This window comes from Dasypus novemcinctus, chromosome 3 (assembly GCF_030445035.2).
Source record: "Dasypus novemcinctus isolate mDasNov1 chromosome 3, mDasNov1.1.hap2, whole genome shotgun sequence".
Classification (NCBI taxonomy): Eukaryota; Metazoa; Chordata; class Mammalia; order Cingulata; family Dasypodidae; genus Dasypus; species Dasypus novemcinctus.
In genome coordinates this window covers 62741400-62769142 of record NC_080675.1, presented here as the reverse complement: position 1 = coordinate 62769142, position 27743 = coordinate 62741400, and the positions used below count along the sequence as shown (strand labels likewise).

Genomic DNA, 27743 nt, shown 5'->3' with positions numbered 1-27743 from the left:
ATGACGGGTAATTTGATTTTTTTCTTAATTGAAGGCCCTGTCCTGGCTGTGTGAAAGATATCCAGAACCTCAGGAACTTTAGAACAAACTGTATCCTGCACATACATTCCCATCGTGTGCAGGTAACTCAGAACTCCGTGGGGCACAATGCCAACCTGGAGACTTACTGCAGAGCTGGGTTGCGCAGCCTGAAGGGCGCAAAGAAGAGGTGAGAAAGCTTGTCTAAATGGCCCCAGCGCCACTTGGGAGCCTCCCCCAGGAAGCCCTAGCTTCCCTTTCCTACTTTCTCCCTCCGGTGCACAAAAAAAATGCATTTCTGAAAGCGAAGCTGCTGTGCATGTGGCATTCACCTTGGGCAAATGGGCAGTCAGTTTCCTTTGCAACAATAGTTTCCATAACCAAAAAATAGTCAAAAGGCAGAGTACTTAAATGGCCTCTAGGGAAGCAGACTTGGCCCAGTGGTTAGGGCGTCCGCCTACCACATTGGAGGTCCTCGGTTCAAACCCAGGGCCTCCTTGGCCCGTGTGGAGCTGGCCCATGGGCAGTGCTGATGTGCGCAAGGAGTGCCCTGCCATGCAGGGGTGTCCCCCGCGTAGGGGAGTCCCACGCGCAAGGAGTGCACCCCATAAGGAGAGCCGCCCAGCGCAAAAGAAAGTGCAGCCTGCCGGAGAATGACACTGCCCACATGGAGAGCTGACACAACAAGATGGCGCAACAAAAAGAAATCAGATTCCCGTGCCGCTGATAAGGATAGAAGCGGTCACAGAAAAACACACAGAGAATGAACACAGGGAGCAGACAACTGGCAGGGGGAGAGAAATAAATAAAATAAATAAATAAATCTTTAAAAAAAATAAAAAATAAATGTCCTCTAAGTCATAGAAGCACGACGGGGGCATGACCTTGTGATTTCCAGTTTCCAGACCTACAGTCCTTGTGCTCTATCCCGTGACACCTGAACTTGCTCTTGAAACATACAAGCTGCATCTACTAAAAATGCTTATCTGCCAGCTATCTACATTTAATCAGAAGGAGAAATTCCAGGTCCCTGGCTCCCTGTACTTAAAACAGAAATGACCTTAGAGGCACCCAGAAAGTATGCACTTGTAGGTCCTATTTCCTGGCAAATGCAATGAAAGCCTCAAAGTTTGGGCTAATAAAACCCTCACTAAAATCTCTCGCTGACCTTACCTGAAGCAGTGTGGAGTGGTTTGAAAACCCTGTGCAAAGCCTTTTTACAGAACCATTTAGTTTAGCTAAAGGGATGGAGGTGGGGGAGAGCTGCCTTTCCATTTCAAACCATGGGTCAACAATAAATAAGCCTCCATCGGCAATGGGGATTTGATTACTGGCTTCTCCAGCAGAGCACTAAAAATGGGGAGCAGACACGGGTCAAGACTGCACCCCTTGATAAAGTATGATAATCACCACCACAGGCAAGGGATCTTTTTCTAATTAAACTCTCCTTTACTTCTCCGGAGAGGTCCTGCCCAGCCAAGAGCCCCAGGACCAAATGAGTCATCTCAATCTGTGAGAGACAGAATTGCAAAAGAAAAATAACTGCGTGGATGGGAGCTCAGGCTCTTTGGAGGAAACTGTGTGTGAAAAGCCTGAGAGGAGGCAGCAGTGAGTCTGATGTGAGGCAGGCAGGTGCACCCAAAGGCATCTCTGAAGTCTCAACGGTGCCTCGCTCAGCCAGGGTGGTCCCCGCCTCAGCTTTGTCACAAATCACGACACAGTGTACATAAAAGCCACATAAAGTGCTAACGAGCCCTATTATTGCTAGAATTCAAGGGGGGAACCAAAATGAGTATATGTTTATGGTAACACGGCAGATAAGGGAATCCCAAGGCCTGTGCTGCAGACCAAGCACGCACCTAAGTCCTGGCCAGAACCCTGGCCAAGCATCTGTGAGGCTGAGCCAAGGTCGCCTTGGAGGGTGGACAGGATTCATCTTTGACACTAGTCTATCTTCCTGTCAGCACTGACTTTACCCTTTCCATGCCCCAGGCCCTCAGTGTCTGTATGCAGTCTTCCCCTTGAGCCTGCCTTCCCAAGCAAGACCCCAAACCCAGATTTTCTCCCTTTCTTTGTCAAAATTTACCCTAGTGAGCTGTATTTCCCTCCAGGACCTTGTTCTCTGTCAGCACATCCACTAATCTCTGTTAAGGGGTGATAATACGTTCATATATGGTTCCTCAAGGTCGAGATTTGCATAGGAACTTGGTCTCCCAGAATCAACGCCTTAACCAAAAACTGTGACTCAAATGCTCAGAATTCCAAGCATCTCCTCAGACTAAGAGGAGAGAGAACTGGCACAATTGCCTACTCTGACCAAAACCTATGGGTTAGGCATGAAGCTGGGTCACAAATTTGATGTCACCTGCACATGCCTGAGCCCCATCTCATCTTAGAGTAGCTAAAGAACAGCAAAACTCATAGGTCTTTCAATTAAAGTTTGATGAGCTAGGGGAAGAGGTAGGGGCAGTGGGGAGGCACCAACAGGGAAAGCAATGAAACTACCCCATTCGTTCCATTCCAAGCCTCCTCTGCCAAACCACACTTTCACTTGGAATGGACAAATATTCCCCACATACTCAAATCTAGGACTGCATCAGGAAAGAAGGGAAAAGGGTGGGCCATACGTGACTACTTCAATCCTCCCTAACTAGAAAAGAGCAGCAGTTTGGCCAATGGGTCCAATACTAATTTTACATATTCTGAGATTATTCTTTACAATACATAAACACCTATATTTTTCCTTTTTTTCTTTTGGATCGGGAAAGATGAGTGTCTTGTATCTCTTGGTGGTTAATTTGGTGAGGAAAGGACATTTTCCTGTAATATTTAGTCAGAAGTTAAGAGTATAAAGCTACAAAGACAAAGTCAGAAAACCTTTTTTTTTTAGGAGGCATCAGGAATTGATCCCAGGACCTCAGACATGGGAAGCAGGCACTCAACCAACTGAGCTACACATACTCCCCAGAAAACCCTTCTTTTCTTTTCCACACATTTTATTTTTTAAAAGATACTTTGATTACATAAATATTACAGAGAATATATAGGGGATTCCCATATGCTCTGCTCCCCACACCTCCCCCATTTTCCCACCTTAGCAACATTTTTCATCAGTGTGATACATTCACTGAAATTGATAAACACATTTTGGAGCATTGCCACTAAGCATGGATTATAGTTTACATTGTAGTTTACACTCTCTCCCATTCAACTCTGTAGACTATGGCTAGATATATAATAGTCTGTATCATTGTAATGTCATTCAGGATGATTCCCAGGTCCCAAAAATGCCCCCCTATTACACCTGTTTTCCGTCTCCCTAACCCCAGAGCATCCATGGGTTACTACCTCCACTGTGCAATGGTATTTCTTCCACTGCTCAAATCACAATAAGTCTATAGTAGAACACTAGCACATTTATTTTAGTCCATGGTTTATTTCCCAATCCTGATTACTCTGGGATGGTGATGCCCACTCCACCATTAATTGAGGGGGGCTTTGATCCCATACATCCAATGGATGGGACTCTCTTGCTTGCAGTTGTAGACACTCTCTGTTCCTTGGTATGTTGTTTGTCCATCATCTCCTTCCCTTTGGTTGTCCTGGGTTAGCCCATTGAACTGGAGAGAAAGTGTTGCAACTCCATTGAGATTCAGGACCCACCTAGCACATGGACAGCCCAAAGATTTAAGTCTCTTCAGTTTACACCTACCAACTCTAGTACTAATTTTAGGTTCAGATAGAAGGACAGAAGAGTCATGCAGAGGGAAACCACTGCTGAGTCTAACTCTATCACATTGGGGAGCATAAACACCAGGAAAACCCATTTTTTATTCAATAGGATGTCCTGGAGCAATGGTTGTATAAGATAAACTGAGGCTTGATCTCCAGCTAAAAGAAAGGAACCAGAGTGAGGGATATGAATAGATGAATGGATGGATGCATGAATGGATGGATGGATGGATGGGTAGATGGATGGATGATAGATGAATGGATAGATAACAAAAAAATGAGACAAAAATAAACCCAGGGAAGCAGACTTGGCCCAGTTGTTAGGGCGTCCGTCTACCACATGGGAGGTCCAAGGTTCAAACCCCGGGCCTCCTTGACCCGTGTGCAGCTGGCCCACACACAGTGCTGATGTGCACAAGGAGTGCCATGCCATGCAGGGGTGCCCCCCACATAGGGGAGCCCCACGCACAAGGAGTGCGCCCCATAAGGAGAGGTGCCCAGGACAAAAGAGAGTGCAGCCTGCCCAAGAATGACACCGCACGCATGGAGAGTTGACGCAGAATGATGATGCAACAAAAAAAAGAAACAGAGATTGCTGTGCCCCTGACAACAACAGAAGCGGACAGAAAAGAAGAACACACAGCAAATGGACACAGAGAACAGACAACTGAGGTGGGGGGGGAGGGGAGAGAAATAAATAAAATAAATCTTAAAAAAATAAAAAAATAAAAACACAGCCTCCTTGACAAACTACAGAAGATGTGATGAGAGGGTGAGGTGACATGATTGCATATGTCCTCCTTCTAACAAAACAAATTCTCTTTGAATATCAAAATTACCTATATCTAAAGGATCCCCCCAAGTCTCTCCTACTAAATCAGATCCTACCCAAACAACATTGCTAAAAGACTGAGAACTATTTTGATTATTAATATGGTTTCCCTCTTCCTTCACATCATCCTTAGAACATGTAACAATCTTTTCATGACCAGTAACAAAAGTCAAACAAACAAAACACTCATGCCTTTGACTTCAGAGACAAAATCTGAGGCACATTTATGGGGCAGGAGCCAATAGCCAGGAGTGATGGATTAATAGGGAAGAGAAAGAAAGTAGAAATGAACAACTCCTTCCCCCGCCTAGAGACTCGAAATTCCTAAGACATGTCACAACTCAACGTTAGAGCGGGGCAGGGACCCAGGCCTCCTGAACCTACATAGTACTGTGGAATATACAGAGCTAAATTGTTCTGAAAACAGGGCTGGTTGCATGAGTTGTATGTGGGTGATAATGAAGTTACCAAACTGTTTTTGCATGTGTCTCTTTCCCACGCTGTTTCTGCCCCTACTCCTTCCAAATTGTATCAGTAGAATGTGGAAGCACAAACTGGAAACAAGAAAAATTATTTTAAAGATCCAGCAGTGCTGAGCTTAAAATGTTCAAAAAACAGGATTGAGTGCTATCACACTTCCTCCAAAGTGCCTGATGATTTCTTGTGTTCCCGGCCCACTCTACCAAAATACGGTGCCCCATTAAGTCCTACATTCGAAAGGTTTTTAGTTTCTGTCTGTAATATCTCTTTTAGAGTATCTTAATAAATCATTTCTTCTCTGTTTCTCGTCTTTAGCAGGTTGAACATTCTTATTACTAAACACTACTTGGTGTCTACGCTTTACCAGCAAACCCCACTTCGGTGCAACAGGAAACCCTGAGTTTGCCTGACAAGAGTGCCGCCTAGTGTCTTCCTTTGGAACTGCACACAGTTTTTCTTCATTAATGAGTTAAGGATATAGTATTTGTGTGGTACAGAAAAGTCTTGCTTTGTGAAATGCTAAAGAATATATGTAGCATATTTGTAACTCAAATTATACTTCCATTAATTTATACTAGTGTTTTAAAGATGTGTTCACACTGAAATTGTCCCTGAAATATTATAAAGATCACCCTTAAAAATCCAACAAACCTTTTTAAATTATAATATTTAATAGAAAAACAGCTTCCAGGTTCCAGAAAGCACTGACAGACTTTTCAGTCATAAAAATACTGTGATTCACTATCAGAGACAGTGATGTTGCTAAGAAGTAGTCTCAATTCCCTGAAGAAATATTTAAGGATTTTTCTGGGGAAACAAGGCATTACATATAGAACTGATAGGAATAATAATATGACAGATATTTGTCACACACTTTCTATGATCTTGATATTATGCTAAACACATGGCATACATTGTTCCCATTCAATCTTCAATTAATATTTATAAAGTACCTAAGATAACCCAAAATATCTTGAGGGCATATATTATTTTCCCCATTTTACATAGTTTTATATATAAGAAACCTGAGTTCAGAGAAGTTAAGTAACTTGCTCAGAGTTACACAACTTGTAAGTGATAAATCTAGGTTTATTAGACTCAAAGTCTATACATCATAATAAATCGCCTCTCAGATCGCCTCTCTTCTCCTCCTATCTATATATGGCCCCTGCTCTTTTTTTCACTCACTTACTGGACTCTTTCCGGACATCTCTAAAGATCTATGCATGTTGGATATGCCACAGGCCGATTCAGATGCTGAAAATACAAAAATACATCTTCACAGACATAGGGAAGTGATGTGCAAACACAATTGTCACAGGTCAGTGTGGGGGAAGTAAAATAATAAAACTCTGTACAGGGTTCAGAGCTGGTTCACATGAGCGAGAGGTTCATTCTGGGAAGAGGAGGCAAGGAAGAGAGACCATCAACGCTGCATGTTAAAGACAAACGATCCAAATTGACAAGGAAGAGAAAGGCCTTCAAAATAAAGACACAGAAGCCTGATACAGCATTCATACCAAGGACATGTCAAGTCATCCAGCCTGCAGAAATATAAAATGTAGTGTAGAAAAAAGGACCAGCAGGAAATGAAGCTGGAGAGGTGGTGAGGGGCCACATATCTAAGGGGAACTACTGAAGAATGGTGAATGGGTCATATTTGGCTCTGGGTGTGGAGGTGATTTGTAGCATTTGCTGACTTCTTTTTTTTTTTTTAAGATTTATTTATTTATTTCTCTCCCCTTCCCCTCCCCCCCCCCCCCCACACACACCCCGGTTGTCTGTTCTCTGTGTCTGTTTGCTGCATCTTCTTCTTTGTCCGCTTCTGTTGTTGTCAGTGGCACGGGAATCTGTGTTTCTTTTGGTTGTGTCATCTTGTTGTGTCAGCTCTCCGTGTGTGCAGCACCATTCCTGGGCACGCTGTACTTTCTTTCACACTGGGCGGCTCTCCTTACAGGGCGCACTCCTTGCATGTGGGGCTCCCCTACGTGGGGGACACCCCTGCGTGGCACGGCACTCTTTGTGCACATCAGCACTGCACATGGGCCAGCTCCACACAGGTCAAGGAGGCCCAGAGTTTCAACCGCAGACCTCCCTTGTGGTAGATGAACGCCCTATCCACTGGGCCAAGTCCACCGCCCTGACTTCTATAATGTAAATAAATCCTCCCACCACAGCTGATTCTAGCTGCCAACATGAAGTCACTGACATTGGACTTGCAGTAGCACACCATTATATAATATTTCCACACTACAGATACCATTATTTCAAGAGCATAGGTAATAGTAACATAGTTATTAATGACTAAAATCATCAGGAAATTATGAGTTTTGGAAATTTATTATCTTTGTTCTAATAGAAAGTATTTCATTGTAAGTTTGTGTAGTTTAGGTTTTAATAAAGGCTGTATTGAACAACTGGCTCACGAAATTGCTGAAAATTTAGTAATGGGCTCCTGTGACCCAGAATGACCTGGCACCAGCACTTTTCTGATTTTAACTTGTGGGGTGATAAGATCAGATCACAGCTTAGAAGACACTGTTTGAAGGAAGGCTGGTGGAGCAGAGCCTAAAGGGAAGGAAATTGTCTGGCTCTCCCAGGAAATCAAGACAAGTGATGACCACCTGAACCTCCCGCTTCTTATACCACCCACACTGCACAGATACCCTGAGTGTCTCTAGTCTGTAACATATCGCCTCGCTCTGGATTGTCTACTGCATTTGTGCTATACTCTAGTTGCTTCAGTTATGTAAGCGTTGTCTGTCTCATCCTGAATTTAAATTAACTGAAAGCAAAGATGGAAACCAACTTCCATCTCTCTAGTGTTTTCCCACATTTCTAAATGCTGTTCTAGCACTGTGATAAGTAGCACACTATTAATAATCCACTAATAGTGTCTCACACTTGTGCAATGTTTTCTTTAAATCACTTCCTCTCACATGATCACAGCAGCGCTTCTTAGCTTCACTACAATGCCATATGAAATCTGCTCCAACCCACCTCTCCCACCTAGACCCTGCTCTCTTAACATCCAGCCTGCTGTCTCTCACCTCTTCCAGCCCGGCCTCCCCATTTGTTTTCCAGCTCTCTTCTGAGCCTCCACAACACTTTGTTCCCTCCTCTCTTGATTACTGTATCATAATTTGTTTCCTCCACTAGACTATAAATTTATCTTAGCCAGAAACTATATCATAGTACTCTTTATTTCCTCAGCCCAATGTCTAGCATGTATTATACTCAATAGTTTTTAAACGAATAAATTAATGATGTAGGCTGTACAGTAGAGTGGCTAAGAGTGGACGCAAACTTCCTATTTCTCTGCTCTCCAGCTCTCTGTACATTGTTTTATCTCTAAACCTGCGTTTCCATATCTGTAAAAATGAGGATAGTACTGACCTCAGACTTAATCTTCATGGAGGATTCAATAAGATAATACAACTAAAGAACTTCAAACCATGCCTGTTACGTAAACAGTGCTCAATAAATGCTATTATTTAAATACCAGGGAAGCGGACTTGGCCCAGTGGTTAGGGTGTCCGTCTACCACATGGGAGGTCCGCGGTTCAAACCCCGGGCCTCCTTGACCCGTGTGGAGCTGGCCCATGCACAGTGCTGATGCACGCAAGGAGTGCCGTGCCACGCAGGGGTGTCCCCCGCGTAGGGGAGCCCAATGCACAAGGAGTACGCCCCATAAGGAGAGCCCCCCAGAGCGAAAGAAAGTGCAGCCTGCCCAGGAATGGTGCCGCACACATGGAGAGCTGACACAACAAGATGATGCAACAAAAGGAAACACAGATTCCCGTGCCGCTGACAACAGAAGCAGACAAAGAAGAAGATGCAGCAAATAGACACAGAGAACAGACAACCGGGGCAGGGCAGAAGGGGAGAGAAATCAATCAATCAATCAATCAATACCAATGAGCAGGTAAATGACTTTACCAAGACCACATGGGTCAGTAGTAAGCATAGGATTAAAGCCAGGCTTCTGACTCAGGCAGAAGGACCCTGGCAGGGTCATTTGAGATGACGCAAGTCCAAATCCTGCCACAGTGTCCTGCTCACTTGTGGAAATACACCTTTTCATCTGCCCAAAAGTCAACATTCAACCTGCTCCATTGCCACCTCCAAAACTTCAGGCTGCTCCAGGAAACAGTGAGGCACAGCTTCCAGGCCTCCCAAATTCCAGGAACACATGGTCCCATGCACCAGTCCCTTCAGGCCCTGGATCCTCTGTTCAGCAGCTGGGCATGCATCCAGCCATGCTGGCCTCCACCCACAGTCTTTCCAAGGGGTTATCCTGGAGACTCCCTCACTTGGCTTGGCATTCTCTATTCCTTATAAAATATCTATGACAAATTTTCTAATTATTCCTAACTTTCTCTTACAGAGACTGTTGAGAGTGGTCATGGGATTGATTGGTATGGCTACCTTTTAAATAGCATTCACCCTAGCCTGAAGTCTTGTCACCTCATGCTGAACAGCAGTATCCACTGGGCTGTTTTTGTGTCCGCCAATGTATTCGTTTCTCACTGCTGCTATAACAAATTACCACAAACTTTGTAAGCTGTGGCAGTTCGAGATTATTTATGAATCCCCATGTATTAGTTAGCCAAAGAGGTACTAATGCAAAATACCAGAAATCAGTTGGTTTTTATAAAGAGTATTTATTTGGGGTAGAAGCTTACAGTTACCAGGTCATAAAGTGTGAGTTACTTCCCTCACCAAAGTCTTTTGCCACGTGTTGGAGCAAGATGGCTGCCACTGTCTGCCAGGGTTCAGGTTTCCTGGGTTCCCTCTTTCTGGGGTTCATTTCTCTCTGGGCTCAGCTGTAGACTATGAGGCTCTCTAGGCTTTGCCTCTCTCCACAAGGCCAGTTGTAGACTATCAGACAACCAGTTCTTTCTCCCCAGGACTAATTCTCTCCAGGCTCCGCTGCTCTGCTCCTCTGTGTGCTTACTTCCTGGGCTCCAGCTTGAAACTATAAGTTTCTTCTCTGCTGTGTAGTTTTCTCTGTGAGTCCCCAACCACCACAGGGGCGGGGACTCAACACCCTACTGACATGGCCCAATCAAAGCCTTAATCATAATTTAATCACACCCAGAGGAAAAGACTAGTTTACAAACATATCCGATATCTATTTTTGGAATTCATAAACCATATGAAACTGCTACACCCCAAAATAGAGATTATGTTTGTAAACTACTCAGTTCCTCTAGCTACAATACCTTTTGATTATATTAGATTCAGCTGAGATGTCTTTGACTAAATTATATTAAGAGTAGGGTTTGACTCAGGGTTGAGTACCCACCCCCTTGGTGAGCTGATATAAAACAGATACTCACCAAAGAAGATACAGGATATATGAGTTCTTTATATATATGCAAGTTACAAGTCTCTTATCAGATATATGGTTGCCAAATATTTTCTCCCATTGTGTAGGTTCCCTTTTTACTTTCTTGACAAACTCCTTTGAGGTGCAGAAGGCTTTAATTTTGAGGAAGTCCCAATTATCTATTTGTTCTTTTGCTGCTCGTGCTTTTGGTGTGATATTCATGAAGTCATTTCCTATTTCAAGGTCCTGTAGATGTTTCCCTATACTGCTTTCCAAGGTCTTTATGGTCTTGGCTCTTATATTTAGGTCTTTGATCCATCTTGAGTTGATCCTTGTATAAGGTGTGAGATGGTAATCCTCTTTCATTCTTCTACATATGGATATCCAGTTCTCTAGGCACCATTTGTTGAAGAGGCCATTCTCTCCCAGTTGAGAGGGTTTGGTGGCTTTATCGAATATTATATGGCTATATATATGAGACATGATGATGGGGGAGAGTGTTATTGGGGACGGAGTGGTGAGGTGGGGGCGGTGGGGGTGAATGGGGACCTCATATTTTTTTAATGTAATAGCTTTTTAAAAAATGAATAAATTGAGTAAAATTGAGAAAAAAAAAGGCAGAAACTTAAAAAAAAAAGAAGACACAGGAAGAAAGAGAGAACTCTATAGAGACGGAAGAGGAGAGAACTTGGTCATTTCAGTCCTGCCATGGGACAGATAAAGGAAGGCTAAAACAGCTAAAGCCCTGGGAAGAGAGACGAACCCTATGCTAGAATACAGCTGAGATCAGAAGAAGCTGGGCCCACACAGCCTTAAGAGAAAGAAGGAAGGAGAGATCAGGCAGAGATCACCCACCATCTTGCTTCAACCTGTGGCAACAGACTTTGGTGAGAAAGTATCTCTTATGATACCTTAAGCTGGGCTCTTTAGGGCCTTGTAATTGTAAGCTTTTATCCCAAATAAATATGCTTTATAAAAGCCAACCGACTTCTGGTACTTTGCATCAGCACCCCTTTGGTTGACTAATACAGTAGCTTAAAACAATACAAATTTATTATCTTATAGTTTGAGGTCAGAAGTCCAAAATGGATCTCAATGGGTTAAAATCAAGGTCTCAGAGGGCTGTGTCCCTTCTGGAGGCCCTAGGGGAAAATCCATTTTCTTACCTTTTCCACCTTGACAAGTTGCCCACATTCCCACATTCCTTGACTCTGTGGCCCCCTTTCATCGTCAAAGGCAGCAACAGCCAATTGAGTCTTTCTCACATTGTATCTCTCTGACACTGACTCTTCTGCCTCACTCTTCCACATTTAAGGATGCACTGAATAATCCAAGATAATCTCCCTATTTTAAGGTCAGCTGATCAGCATCCACAATTCCAACTGTAGCCTTAATTCCCTTTTAATATGACATACTCACAGGTGCTGGGGAATAGAACATGGACATCTTTGGGAGGAAGTTATTCTGCCCATCACACCCGGATTTGCCTTGTTCTCTCTGATCTATCCTCTGTGCTGCTGCCAGACTATCCTTTATTAACTCTCCTTCTATACCTAAGAATCTTCCTTGAGCCATATGTTGTCTATATGCAATCCACCCTCCTCTATCTGGCCTTCAAGGCATTGCACAACCTGCCCTGGCTACTAGCACTCCCCCAGTTCAGGCCCCAACCTCCCCAACTGTCGCTCAGCTCCACAGGAGGCATCCTCCTTTCCAGGCAGGCCAAATATTGACCTTATTTTAGACCTCAGAAAGAGCCTCAATTCATTCCAAACATACTTTGGAAAATATTCTCTTATCACAAGGCAATAAAACTAGAAGTTGATGAAAGTCAAAGGAGCACAGCATGATGATTAAAAGCATGGCCTTAGAAATAAAAAATCTAGGTCATTTACTGATTTGCCAAGTAATACTGGGCAAGTGACTTAATCTCTGTATGCCAGGGGTTTTTAACTAAGGGGTCTGTGGAAAGATTTCAAGGGATCTGTGAGCATCAATGGAAAAAATCAACTTATTATCTTTATTTTCTCTGACCCTAGCTGAAATCTAGCATTTCCTTTACTTATGAATGTATGCAATAAATAAATTACAGTAGTATTCATTTCACCTGACTGGCAAAAGTGTCTGTGGAACGAAAAAGTTTAAGAACCCCTGTTCTAAGCCCCAGTTTTCTTATTTTTAAAATCAGTGCAGTAATATATACCTTGTAGAATTTGGGAGAGAACTAAAGGGTGGAATGAGTATAAAATTCTTAGCCCACCACCTGATACATGATAAGGACTCAATAAATGTTGCCAAATGCTGTTATGATGATGATGATGACAATAACGACGTTCCAGGCACTGTGCTAAAGATCAAGATATACTCCCTGAATCTTGGCATTTATACTTTTGACAAGTCAGAAGTCACTTACACAATGATGATTGTTCGTAGGGCTATGCAAACACTTAGGAAGGCCACCAAAACAGACTCCACAAGCTGTCTGCCCATACTGTGGCCTTTAGGTCTGTTTGCAATATAACATTTTCTCCACTCTATTACTGCTGCTTCGAAGGATAATTTGCAGCTTCAGTGGCACACAGGAAAGGCAGAGAGAAATGAAAGCAAAGAGCCCTGAATAACTAAACCCAATGAAAACCAAATGTTCCAATTAAAGTGTCCAATGCTGTATATTAGCATAGAGTTCTTAGATAGGTGAATGGCTATGAATCAGAAAGTCAGAGCTTAAATCATTTTTCTTAATATTATTAGCCATTCAGATTATACAACCTAAGAATTAAAAAAAAAAAAAGGCTTTAGTGATTAGTGGTCTCCAGAAGTTAGGAATGGAAGGGGAACACGAGGGAGTCTTATGGAGATGGAACTATTAAGTATCTTGACTGCAGTAATGGATCCATGAACTTACAAGTGTGATGAAACTGTGTAGAGCTAAAATTAGATAACAGTGATGGTTGCACAACATTGCAAATATACTAAAACCACTGAAATGTACATTTTTAAATCGTTAAAATAGGAAAAAGTATTTAATACTAAATGCACATATATACACAAATGAGCGCAGGTAAAATTGGCAAAATCTGAATAAGATCAGATAGATTGTATCAATACCAATATCCTGGTTGTGTTGTTGTACTATAGTTTTTCAAGATGCTACCATGGGGGAAACTGGACAAAGTGCATCCTGGATTCTCTATTATTTCTCATATTAAAATTTTCCATTTAAAAAAATGACTAGTTTTTCAAGAAGACTGGTTTTGTTGTTTAATTTTCTAACAGTATCTGAAGATAGTGGAAAAGAAATGCTATCTCATAAATAAGAAACATACCCATAAATGTGAATAGTTTCTCCTCTCAGTTTCAAATACTTCATGCTATTCCAAGTGGTCAGCATTCTTTATTAACCACATATCTATACAGCCAGGAGGTTTCCAAAAAGTGAACTATCCTGAGACAGTCTGAACTGCATATATTTTTTTAATGCCTGAGATGCATTTCTTACAAAGATCTAGACATAAAAACAAATAGCATTCATTTATAAAAGTGGTTCTTTCAATACCTTTTGCTGCAGGGTTAAATAGTACCTTTTATTCAAGTTCTTTAACCAATTTTATTAAGTTCAAATAGGGACACTGCACATATGTGCAAATTTGCAGATGTGATACCTAGGAATTGTAAAGCCCGAGAGGAAACTGTGTTTCTGTGCCCCATTTTTTCCTCCTGTGTGCCCCACCCCCAAAGCCATAATTTACTATCACCAAAGACAATAATTCCATCCACTGCATCTGCTTCCCGGCCTTGAAATGTCATGCTGGGTCTCAGCATCTCTGATTTATCTGTTACACACTCATAACTCCTCATTCATGGTAGGGTTGTGCTTTTTTAACAAACATCTAATCTTCAAAGTTCCCCTTTATGGGCTGTACACTTATTCCAACAATGGTACAGTCTGATCCAGAAAACAGTTTGGAAATTCTTTTTTACCATCACTCAAGTCTTGTAATATATCCTCTTGTCTAGTCTAAGTAGTGGGAATTTTTTTCCCCTTTCAAGAAAGAATTCGAAGACAGCTAAATAGTCTGCACAGCTAAAGTCGGTAAATAAAGCAAACAATGAAGGCTAGTAAAGCTGCTTTTTGTCCAAAATGATCATAAAGCTATGACTGAATTTTTTTTCTTTTTTTTAAAAGGAACTTTAGATTGCATAGATGTTATTTCCATATGCACACACACATACACCACACTTCCCTTCCCACAGTTTCCTTGTAGCCAACACCTACACTCCAGTTCATCAGACTCACCCAGTACAACTAACAAAAGGATGATGGACAACACCCTCCCAAGACTGAATTTTTGAATGTGTGTGGCTCACAATACTAGTTCTGAAGAAAAATGCCAATTATGTTTTAGGCAACAACAATAGAAAAATCAGTGTGTACCATTGCTCCTATGGGGATCTCTCTAGAAGGCAACCATTGCTTGGCTAGATCATTTCTAGCAAATGCATAACATCAGGGGTACAGGGTATAAAGAGGAAACAAGGGTCCCAACTTCCATCCCCAATACACCTACAAAGTAAATGCCCTGCCAGCCCAGAAGGGGGACAAAACTTTTGGAACTCTAAGAAACATAAACTGAATTGTCAAGACCACATGAGAATAACTCCTTAACTTGTGAAGTCACTTGAAGAGTAATATAAATTATTATTCAACACAGAAAATTAATCCAAAGGCTGTGAGCACAATGAGAGCCAACATGATGAAAAACATACCACTGACAATCTCCCCAAAATCATGTGATCTTTCCATGCCTCAGAAGAATGTTTTAAAAACATATCAGTCTTTTTTTCTTTATAGGTAGCCTCATCTTTAAGACACATGTAAAGAGTCTGGCATCTAGAAGGTGTTAATAAATGGTACCTATTATTATTTTGCTTCCTATCACTAGTGTGGGGTTGAATTATTACCTCTGTTCTTCAGTAAAAAGAGACTATTTCTAAGGTTATCATACTACTAAAAGGTAAGTATTGGGTTTCACAAGTTTATAGCTTTCTACAAATGGAATTCACTTAAGGCCAATCTTTTATCCCAGTAATTCTCAAAAGCTTTCAAGTGGGAGAGGACTGGAAGTCTTGGCGCCCTTTGCAGGGCATGTGGAAGGATAAAAACAAACATGATAGAGGGCCCCCAGTCTCTTTTCCTTGTCTTCTTCCCTTGTCCCCTTCCTTTCTTTTTGCTAACTGCCTCTTCCAACCCATGAATTTTAACCAGCCAATAAAACAAGGCTTGCAAAACAGTTTCCAGAAAAAAAACTGTCGTGATGGTTTTGGGACTCCCAAGGAAGGAACATGAAAATAAGAAAGACTCCAATTCAAAAACCTCTACCTAAGCCAAAACCACAAAGACACATCCTCAGCTTTCTCTTACCCCATTCCAACCCTGACTCTGCTTTAGTTGGGGATCACCTGGTCTTCAGGTGCTCGCTGGTGTGCATCACCTTCTACCTTGATTTGAGTCACTTAATCTTTATCTTTTGATGCCATGAAATGTGTTTATTCTCTCACACATCTTAGGTACTTTTTTTTTTTTTAAAGATTTATTTATTTTATTTAATTTCCCCCCTCCCCCGGTTGTCTGTTCTTGGTGTCTATTTGCTGCGTCTTGTTTCTTTGTCCGCTTCTGTTGTCGTCAGCGGCATGGGAAGTGTGGGCGGCGCCATTCCTGGGCAGGCTGCTCTTTCTTTTCACGCTGGGCGGCTTTCCTCACGGGCGCACTCCTTGCGCGTGGGGCTCCCCCACGTGGGGGACACCCTTGCGTGGCACGGCACTCCTTGCGCGCATCAGCGCTGCGCATGGCCAGCTCCACACGGGTCAAGGAGGCCCGGGGTTTGAACCGCGGACCTCCCATATGGTAGACGGACGCCCTAACCACTGGGCCAAAGTCCGTTTCCCCTTAGGTACATTTTTATCAACAGGAAAAAATGAGTATGCATGTTGCATTATCATAGGTGTTTGTGGTTTAACGTGACAACGATGAGTATCTGGGTGCACAGGAAAACCAGCTCTCGACTTAAGCCCCATCAGCCGTCTCAGTACTACTTATTAACATTCACCTGCTCCTTCGTCATTTGCCATGTACTTGAGTTTGTCTGAAATAATAGGTGCCAAAGATTTAAGAACTATTTGGGGACAGTGTTTAAAACAGAGGTAAGTCTATCCATTCACTTACTTATTTCTAGATGTTGCCTTTTGTCAGAGGCAAAGCACCTGTGGCCCTCCCTCAGGAGTGCAACCTGAGAAGGGCTGATTTTCACACAGCAGTCTCGATGTCTTCACCACTTACATTTCCCAAGCGGAAACCGTGTCCAGAATGCTGTACGGCAATAACCATAATTAACTTGGAAGGAATCACCTGGCTCAATATAGCCATCCTCTGAAGACAATACATCAGCCCTCTGCATAATGAATCAAGGGATATTAGCTACTGTGTGAACACAGCCTAGGGCAAGGGATTAAGTGACTTTACCAGGATTGAAGAAAGATGGAGAATGCAGACAGATTCAAAAAATACGTATAAGGGCTGAGAATTAACATAAGGCAGAAGGGGAAAGTATTTTACTACTAGCTACATTTTCTGTTATTATATTGATAACCTTCTGTGTCACTGTAATTCTTGCTTGAAAAAGGTAAACAAAAGGCAAATTGTGCACACTAAGAGCCAGGTTGATGGATTCAAATTTAAATGCTAATTGTATCCTGGAGAGTATCTCCTAGGTCCTTAGTGACCCAAATTTTGGATCTACCTACAGCTCAAAACTCTGCCTTGCTTGGTGTAAGAAGCCTAATTAAAGAAGCAACAGGAGAGTAAAACCAATAATCTTTGTTAAATTCCACCATTTTCCCAAAACCTCATCAATAGCAAACAGCATAGCCAAATCCCAAAGATCAAGATGGGGGAAAACATGTCCCCTGAGGTTTTCAACATGTTTAGTGGGCCTCAAGGAAGACTTCAAAGCCAGGCCAAGTCTCCCTTAAGCCCCCATACAGAAGAGCCCTGAACTGACACTCTACTGAGCTAGAGCAAGAATCCTGAGCCCTGTCCATCTCCAAAGTAGCAGCTCCAAGGATAGCAGAACTTTGAGAAAAGTTGCTTCACCCCATTGTTGGGAGGTAGGAAGGGCTCCACAGTTAGGAGGAGGTTTCTGTGAGCCTTTCTGCACATAATCAATGTTCTATTGTCCCAGAGTCCAGGGTAAAAGCCATGAGCCAAAGCCAATACATAGATCTGTAACAAAGACACAGTGACTTTCCCCACCTCTTAGTACACCTCCATAGACCAAGGCAATTCACCCAGATTCCCTGGCCTGCCATTTGTTGTTAGGCTATGGGCTTTGTTAAAGAGCAGAGATTTCCAGCCATATTAAGAGCTAGCCCCACAATTCTCCCTGCCAACATACCAGTGGCCAGGGAGATAGCCCTAGGAGTCTTCATAACAACAGGGAGTGGATCCACCTGGTGGGATAAAGACCTATCTGAAAGATAGGCAGCCCACAGTGGAGAGACTCCATGGAGTAGATGTGTGGCTGTATCACATAATACTTTTTGGAACCCCCAAAGAGATCTTGTCCTAATCCCTGAAATATGTAAATGTTACCTTATATGACAAAGGCTTTGTAGATACCATTCAGTTAAGGATCTTCTTAACTTAAGACTTATAAAATATGGTGGCAGACTTGGCCCAGTGCTTAGGACGTCCGTCTACCACATGGGAGGTCCGCAGTTCAAACCCCGGGCCTCCTTGACCCGTGTGGAGCTGGCCATGCGCAGTGCTGATGCGCGCAAGGAGTGCCCTGCCGCGCAGGGGTATCCCCTGCATAGGGGAGCCCCACGCACAAGGAGTGCGCCCTGTAAGGAGAGCCGCCCAGCGCCAAAGAAAGTGCGGCCTGCCTAAGAATGGTGCCGCCCACACGGAGAGGCGACTCAAGATGACACAGCAAAAGACACACAGATTCCCGTGCCACTGACAGTAACAGAAGCGGACAAAGAAGATGCAGCAAATAGACACAGAGAACAGACAACCGGGGTCAGGGGGCGAGGGGGAGGAAGGGGAGAGAAATAAATAAATAAAATAAATCTTAAAAAAAAAAAAAGACTTATAAACATTCTTCTAAAAGGGAAGCAGAAACTTGACACAAATGGAAGAGGAGAAGGCATTGTGAAGATGGAGACAGAGCCACAAGCCAGGGAATGCCAGAAGCCACTAGAAACTGGCATAGGTAAGGAACAGATTTTCTCCTAGAACCTCTGAAGGGAGTGCAGCCCTGCCGACGCCTTAATTTCATGCCAGTGATACTGATTTCAGGCTTCTGAGTTCCAGAGCTGTGAGAGAATAAATAGTGGCTTATTTGTTTTAGCAGCAATAGGAAACTAACATAATACCCAAGCTATGTGTGGTAGACTGAATCATGTCCCCCACAAAGACATGATAAGTCTAATCCCCAGTCCTGTACATGTGACCTCATCTGTAAATAGGACCTTCAAAGAACCTATTTGGGTGAGGCTGAATTGAATCAGGATGGGCTTTAATCCAAGACGGCTGAAGTCCTTATAAGCAAAGGAAATCTGGACATAGTCAGTCAGTAAAATCTGCAAGTAAAAGGAGTAGAGAAGACAGGAAGAGACATACCTCCATGTGATGGAAGACTGCCAGAAAGTCATCACCAGAGTGCTGCAGACTCCAGGAGAAGCATGATCTAGCTGACACCTTGATTTTGGACTTCAGACTCCAAAACTGTAAGCCAATAAATTCCTGTTGTTTAAGCCAACCAATATCGGTAGTAGTTATCATAGCAGCCCTGGCAGACTATGATGCCCATATTCCAAGAAATCTAAGCAGCTCTTTTAAAAAATGAGGAGGGGGAAGCGACTGTGGCTCAATCAGTTGGACTCTCATCTACCATATGGGAGGCCCTGGGTTCACATTCCGGGGTCTCCTAGTGAAGGCAGGCTCCGCCACATACCACAAAGAGCTGCCAGCCCACAAGTGCCACGGAGTGCCGCCTGGCCCACAAGTGCCATGGTGAGCCAACTCAGCAAGGTGATGCAACAAAAAGGAAGACAAGTAAAAACACAGAAGAGCACACAGTGAATGAACACAAAAGAGCAGACAACAAGCAAGCCACAAGGGGGGGGGCGGGGTAATCAATAAAAAAAAAAATTAGGAGGGTTTAAATGCCTCGACATAGAAGATGCTCCAAAAGTAATTGTTAGGTGATAAAATATATCAGATCCCATCTACATAAATACATGTGTGTGTATATATATACTGATGTATATAGGTGTATAAAGAAGAGATTGAGAAATACATACCACAATGTCAAGACTGGGAGGAGGGGGCTAGGAATTCTGTCAGTCAAATACGGGAATTTATATCTTACTCTTTACATTTCCGTATTACTTGAATCTTTAAAAATGGAAATGTAGTTATCTATGACTCAGGTAACTCTTTAAACTTGTACAAATAAAAAAGACTGAAATTGTGTTTTATGTTTTGTACAACATGAAACCTCAGTATTCTGGGCAAGGAGTCAGAAGTTTCAGGATCTAGTATCACTTCTGTCACTGTTTTTGAATCTCAATTCCTTCATCTGTAAAAACAGAAGAAATTGGGTAGCCCTATTGATAGAACTGCTTTGAGAAACAAATGAGGTGAAGAATATAAAAGCTCTTCGAAAAACTATAAGGCCCTAAGTATGCAGATGTAAGACATCATTATTACTCCCTAACACATTCCATAATCATTTATTCATTCAACAAACCTTTTCCTTCGTGGGAGAGACCACTGTTCTATCCACTGGGATTTCAAAGTTGAGTAATAGATCATCACTACTTTCAAAATGGGACTGAGACTCAACAATCATAGGACTATATGATAGAAAAATATTCAGAAAGACCTATGATCCTCCTGAAAATTCTACAATAGAAAATCATTTGTATTAAGTGGTTTTTACCTTATTTAATCCAGAAACCATGTTAACAAGGCCACAATAGGATACTTAAGTTACCTTATTCTTTATACTTCTATATTTTGTAATTCTAAAATTACAAAATGGAATTTGGGTTAAGCATACAATCAAATGTCAGTCTAAAGTCTAAAGACATTAAATAAAGTTTGCCTCTAGATGTCATAACATGGTTACAGAAGAACAGAATTGTGAAGATTCATTAATTCTGTCCCAAATGTCATTTATTGTTTTTGAGCTATTATTAGTTTCACACTCTCTGGTGAGTGGTAGTGGATTGAACACCATCATTTTCTTAAAATCGTTATTTAAAATTATTGATATCATAAATCAAACTATGATCCAAAATCTATAGAACAATATAGCAAACTATGGAGAGGTGATAGAGGAAGAAAGATCTTTACATTTACTACATACACTTTTATAATAATTTTGTGAGTATTTACTTACATAAAATAATAAAGATAAATGAGATTAATTAGGAAAATTCACTTGCTACCTTTGGGATATATATCTTCTTTACATTTTCCCAAACCTCAACCCAAAGTGAAACATCTCTGCTTATAGGCAATAACTGCCTTATAGCTAAGACAAACAAATGCCTAAGGCAATACTTGGTTTAAGTTTCCTCTTAAGATAGCCAGTAGCTAGTCAACCAATCATTCGGACTTCACCTCCCAGACCTGGAAATGGGAGTCAGAGGTGAGCAAAGTAGCACATCCCTGCAGGATGATCTGCAGCAAAGTCAGCTTGACCTCTGTCATCAGCCACCTTAGCATACATGGACAGACAGGACCAGAGGAGGCCTTAGGGTATGGGTCCTTTGGTTTAGGACAATCATGAATTGTGGAAAGAGTAGCAGAGAAAAACCAAACTGAAGAAAGGAGAGCAATGGCAGATGCTGGCTTCTATTCACACAGGCACAATCACTCTTGCCATTCTCACCATCACCAAAGAATGAAGGGAGGCATGGTGATTTGTTTGCCTTTACAGCTGTTCAGCATGAGTGGCTTTAAAAACAAATTAGAGGGAAACAGATGTGGCTCAACCAACTGGGTTCCCGTCTACCATATAGGAGGTCCAGGGTTCAAAGCCTAGGGCCTCCTAGTGAGGGCAAGCTGGCCCACACGGAATGCCAGCCCACTTGGGAATGCTGCCCCAAGCAGGAGTGCCACCCTGCATGGGAATGCTGCCCCCCACGGGAAAGCTGCCCTGCGCAGGAGTGGCGACCAACACGGAGAGCTGGCACAGCAAGATGATGTAACAAGAGACACAGTGGAGAAAAAATAAGAAGACAGAGCAGAACAGGGAATTGAGGTGGTGCAAGAGAGTAATCTCATCTCTCCCACTCCGGAAGGTCCCAAGATCGGTTCCCGGAGTTACCTAATGAGAATACAGGCAGACACAGAAGAACACACAGCAAAAGGACACAGAGAGCAGACAATGAGGGGAATGGGGGGGTGGGAGAGGGCAGTGAGAGAAATACATAAAATAAATCTTTAAAAAAAAATTAGAGCGGACTAGGTGTAGCTCAGTGTTTGAGCACATGCTTCACATGTCATGTATGATGTCCCAGGTTCAATCCCCAATACTTCCTAAAAATAGAAAAACTTAGAGGGGAATGGAAAAATCTGATAGAACCCTTGCTTCCCTCCACCCTTTGTTCCATGCTTACCTTCTACTAGTAGATAGTGCAAGGGAGCATGTGGCAGCCCCATCTTGGCTACTCTCAGCTACTTATCTCATTTGCTTTCCTAGCTCTGCGCAATCCAAGTCGCCTAATTTTATTTCTTCTCCCTCTTTGTCTATTCCATGTTCTTCTTACTCTCTCCCTCAGTTTTCCCCTATTGTTCTTGTATCTTGAAAAAGTGTTGAGAAAAGAAAGACACCCTTGAGGAAAGGGTGGTGGGGGAGAAGGATGTGTGGTGGGATCATTAGGGTTGAAACGAGCCTCTTTCTATCTTATTTATTTTCTCATTACAGGAGACCTTACCTTGGGGTAAGGTCCCAAAACTTTGACACTCAGAGGATGCAAGTTGGGTCCTGGAGGGGTTAGTTAGGTCATCTAGAATCAGGCTTCTAGACCACCTTTTTGGCAGGTATGTGACTTTTTTCTCCAGAATGACTCCCTGTCTCTGTCTTCTTACCATCTTCACTATTTCCACAGTTGGAATGAAGACAGTGCCCTTTAAAGGCTGATGATGTTTGGAGAGAGAGGTATTGAGGGTAACCCTGGAAATCTGGGGTCCCACCTGATTCAAAAACAATAAATAGTTGCTCGTTAAGACAATAACAACAAAAAAGTAATTGGCACATCCAGATAGGGAGCATGGAAGTCCCTCTCAGCCTCGGGACTCAACAATTAGAATGATGGACTCCTAGGTGAGAGAAATGAAGAGGGTCTAGAGGTCATCTGTCCAAGGCACACTTTTCCCTTTGGTGCCCCATTTTATAGATGAGGACATCAAGGCTTCCCACTTACGCAGGGCTCCAGACTCACCAACTGTTCACCTTCCGCTAGCCACATAAGCATATAGTTGTGTTGATCAATCAGCAGGTCAATAATTCCTTATGGATATCAGTAAAGTTTCTTGTCTCTTGGAACCTTCAAGACAGTGAATAAAACTGTAAGACACCACATCATTTTGTTTACTGCTTTTTTCACAGCCAGTACTGGCATCTGTTCTGCCCAGGGTTATTTAAGTCCTAATGTTCATGGCGCTTGAGTGTACAGTGAAATAAATGGGGTTTCAGCTAATTAAATGCTGGCAGAAAGCTGAGGTGTTTGAAAAATCTCAAAATCCATCTATTACCAGCCTGTCCCAGAGCCAAGAGCTGCTGCTGTTATATGACACAATAAAAGAGGTACTGCGTAAATTTTAAATATTTTATTGAACATAAGTAATTAGGATATCTAACCATTTTCTAAGGCAGAAATATCCAGCAGCTAATGTGCAGAAAGCATTGCAGATGTTCGCAAACTACAGAAATGTCAATTTCTTTCAAGTTCTTTTTAAGCCATCTTTATTCTAAAGAAGTAAACATTTATAACTGTGAATAAATCATTTGCGGTTTGGGCAAATGTTTAGGGATATTCGATAAACCATCAGAATAAATATTCAGTTATGGAGATAATTTGATTTAAATAGATGGTACTTTCAATAAATAAACATTGTTCAACATGAATAAACATTTTAAACAACCAGCAAGCATCAAAACCCAGCTGATGTTTCATGCAAATCTTTGGAAACATTTTATTTAGCAGTACTTCTTATATATACCACACATTGTCGATGATTCTGTCATAGTCTTTATATATCAAGAACATTTGCATGAGAACAGCACCTTTTCTTAAAAGAATTCATCTTCTTACAGCACCACCATTTTATTACACTCTTTATTCTTTGCAGAGTTGCCACGTGTTACACAGCTGGTATGTTCTGTGGAACTGTGATGTCTGAAGTTATGAGTTCAACCACAAGAACCAGACTGCTTGGTTTCAAACTTTCTCTGCATACTTACAGTTACGTCAGCTCGGGTAGGTTAATCATTAGCTTTGATATCATCATTCATGAGGTAGGAATCATAATACCTTCTTCATAGGAATAAGGATTAAATAAGATTATGCGAGTAAAGAGACCAGCAATTATCCTATAAACATAGTTAGGGGGAGCTGATGTGGCTCAAGGGATTGAGTGCCTGCTTCCCACATGGGAGGCCCCAGATTCAGTTCCCAGTGCCTCCAAAAACAAAAAACAAGCAAACAAAAAAACCAACTCAGGGGAACCAATGTAGCTCGGTGGTTGAAGTGCTAGCTTCCCACATACAAGGTCCAGGGTTTAATCCCCAACCCCAGTAAACTCAAAACAAAACAAAATAAAAAAATCAAAGTTAGCACCTTATATGAACTTGTATAAATTTAACTTTCTATATGAATCATTTAAAACAGACTTTGAGTGTCCATTGTTTTGGCCTGTAACTACTTTCATACATTGTTGTTGGGAGTGCAGATTGGTGTCAGATTTTGGAGAGCAATTTGGTCACAGCTATCAAAATTTGAAATGCACAGTTCCTTTAATCCAGCAACTTAAATGGCCATCAATAAATATTAGTTAGGTAAATTACCATAAACTCCCATTTATTGGGCTTATCACATAGCAGTTTTATATTTGTGTGTTTGATTATTGGATTATTATTCTTTCCTGTTAAGAGAGAACATTTGCTTCCCCTTCTAAAGTTTCCTTAAATATGCAGGGAGCTCAGGTAGCGATGCTCTCCTGACGTCTAGAGAGAGGTCTGTCACTTTATGTTCTTAACCAGGACAGAAAGAGTGCTTCATGTGATAGGTAAATTTGGGAAGAATTTCCCATCCTCTGCCCAGGCACTCCCTTGTTGTTATTGTTGTAGCTGTTTTCCAGCCACTCCCTTTTATCTCTTGGGAGACAGCTTTCCGCGGATGGGAAAGGCTACTCCAGATCAGCCCTGCCTGTGACTCAGTGGGTGAAGCTGTCCTACTCTGGGCATCAGCCATAGCAAGGCCATGTGGTTTGTATAATAGTCTATATCTTTCAACATTAAAAAAAAATAGAAGTGAATAATGGCCTCCATCTATCATCTTTTTTCTTCTATCTCAAATCAATCAGAAACTGGGCAAGGAAAAGAGATGTTTTTGAAAGGCCTCATAAAGATGACATCATGCCCCACAAATGTAAGCTTCATGAGTACAGGGATTAAATCTGTCTTTCTCGCCACTGTATTGCAAGAATAGAGCCTGGGCCCAAATGAATGGTTAAATGAATGAATGGACCATGCAAATTGTATTACTTGAAAGTATGTGATATGCCTGTGTTTGATGACATAAACATGGTTTTCTTTAGAGAGATGGACTACAAGAGAAGGAAGCCTTTTCAGTTTGTGTGCTGTTGGCACTGTTTGCACTAACCATATGTACATGCTGGTTATGTGGTTGCAGAATGAACACAAAGTGTTATCAAGAAGTATAATTATGGACCGTTTTTGTTTTCTTCTCTGTATCTGTAATAGGTTTAATTATATACTCCAAAAAAAAACATTTTCTTAATCTTAATCCATTCCTGTGAGTGGGAATCCATTGTAAATAGGACTTTTTGAAGTTGTTGATTTTGGTTAAAAGATGTGGCCATCTGAATCAGTGTGGGTCTTAATCCTACTGCTGGGAGCCTCATAGAGAAGGCCACAAAGAGAAAGTCGTATGGATAAGTAGAAGCTGGACGAAAATGGAACTCAGAAGATAAAGGAGAAGGTGTCATCACATGCACGGCCATGTGATGAAAAAGACAAGAACCCAAGCGAGGATTGCAGGCAGCCAGTCAGCCCAAGAACATCACAGTGTTCCAGGAGAAAACATCACCTTACAGACTTCTCCTAGCCTCCAAATCATGAGCCAATAAATTCCCTGTTGTTCAAACCAACCCATTGTATAGTACACGTTTTAGCAGCTGGGAAACTAAGGCAATACCTTTAGGGATTAAAACAAAAAATCGTAAGAGAAAACCTCATTAGAAAGATTGGAGAAGGTCTGCAAGGCTATCTCAACTGGGCTTTGTGTTTTCTCACGAGGCTACCAAATTCCACCTCCTGGCCATGGTACTGGCTGAGGGCCACTCATGCTGCCTGAGGCATAAACCTAACAGAAGGAAACACATCTGAGAAAATCCTATCTCTTCATTATCAACAAGGATTCTTCAGGTTATACAGGAATGGAGAATTTTCAGCAGTGTTAAGTGCATTAACACTGCTTCTTTGAAAAGGAAAGGGCTACATGCCAGGATTCTCAGCTCTGAGGAAGAGGAGTCACTGAAAAAAAGCCCATGCTTTGGTGTCTGCTTTTAAAGAGCAAAAACTGTAAGAAGAGGCTCAGAAGTCCTGGAACCTTTTTTTACAAAAGAAACAGTACTAACACTGGACTACCAGAGAGTTTGAGGAACTGAGATCATGTAGGGAGCAAAATCCTTTATATAATGCTGAAAGATGCACAGTATTCCAGTGTGATCCAACTAAGGATGACCCTCTGGAACATGTTCCTGCAGAGCCCATGGATATTGTCGTGCTGATATTTGTTCTCTTCGCTGTAAGACAAGATGCACCTTGTCTTACAAAATGTTTGCAACGTATGAAAGACAAGCAAATATATTTTCTTTCATATGGGCTATATGATCATTCTATGCTTTGATTTAAATGTGGCAGCAAAGTTGGAGAAAACTTTTATGTTATGCAATATGGAACCTGGTCATATTATTTTACTGATACTGGTTCAGCTTTTTATGGACACAGGTTATGAAGATGTGGTGAATGAGTATATGTTTCGAAAGATGGTAAACAGAAAAGAAGGCCTGTGCAGGCAAAGAGTTCTTCAGAGCAAATTCTGAAAACCCTCAAAGAACCCAACTCCTGAGACCATGGCCCTGAGTCATAAATCCTGATCTTACTCTAGGTGGATGTTTGCACCTCCCTTTGAAGAGGAAAACTAATTATTTCTTTACTTTGTATATTTTTATATTTTAATGCTTTTTAAAATGAGCATGTATATTTTTATATTAAAAAGTAGTGTGTTGGGGAGGGGATGTGGCTCAAGCAGTTGAGCTCCTGCTTCCCACATGGGAGTTCCAGGATTTGGTTCCTGGTGCCTCCTAAAAAAAAATAAAAAAATTAAAAAAAACACACACACACAATCAGCAAATAAATGAAAAAACCAACTCAAGAGAGCTGATGTGTCTCAGTGGTTGAGCCAGCGTCCCACATACAAGATACCGGGTTCACTCTCTGGTCCTGGAACTGCAAAAAAAAGTAGTGTGGGGGAAGCAGACTTGGCCCAATGGATAGGGAGTCCACCTACCACATGGGAGGTCCGCAATTCAAACCCCGGGGCCTCCTTGACCCGTGTGGAACTGGCCCACGCGCAAGGAGTACCGTGCCACACTGGGGTGCCCCCCACGTAGGGGAGCCCCATGTGCAAGGAGTGCACCCGGTAAGGAGAGTCACCCAGTGTGAAAGAAAGTGCAACCTGCCCAAGAATGGCACTGCACACACGGAGAGCTAACAGAGCAAGATGACGCAACATAAAGAAACACAGATTCCCGGTGCCGCTGATAAGGATAGAAGTGGTCCCAGAACAATACACAGTGAATGGATACAGAAAGCAGACAACTGCGGTGGGAAGAGGGGAAGGGGAAAGAAATTAAAAAAAAAAAAAAAAAGTAGTGTGGGACAACCAGCAAGATGGCAACAGAGTAAGGAGCTCGTAGTGTCAGCTCATGCTACAAGGCAGTTAGTAATCATCCAGAGCTATCTAAAG

General features: G+C 42.1%; 1 pseudogene; it reads left to right on the top strand.

Moving 5' to 3' along the window:
- LOC101430912 (tRNA N(3)-cytidine methyltransferase METTL6 pseudogene) lies at window positions 1-26871 on the top strand (annotated as a pseudogene).
- The last annotated feature ends 872 nt before the right edge of the window (window positions 26872-27743 follow it).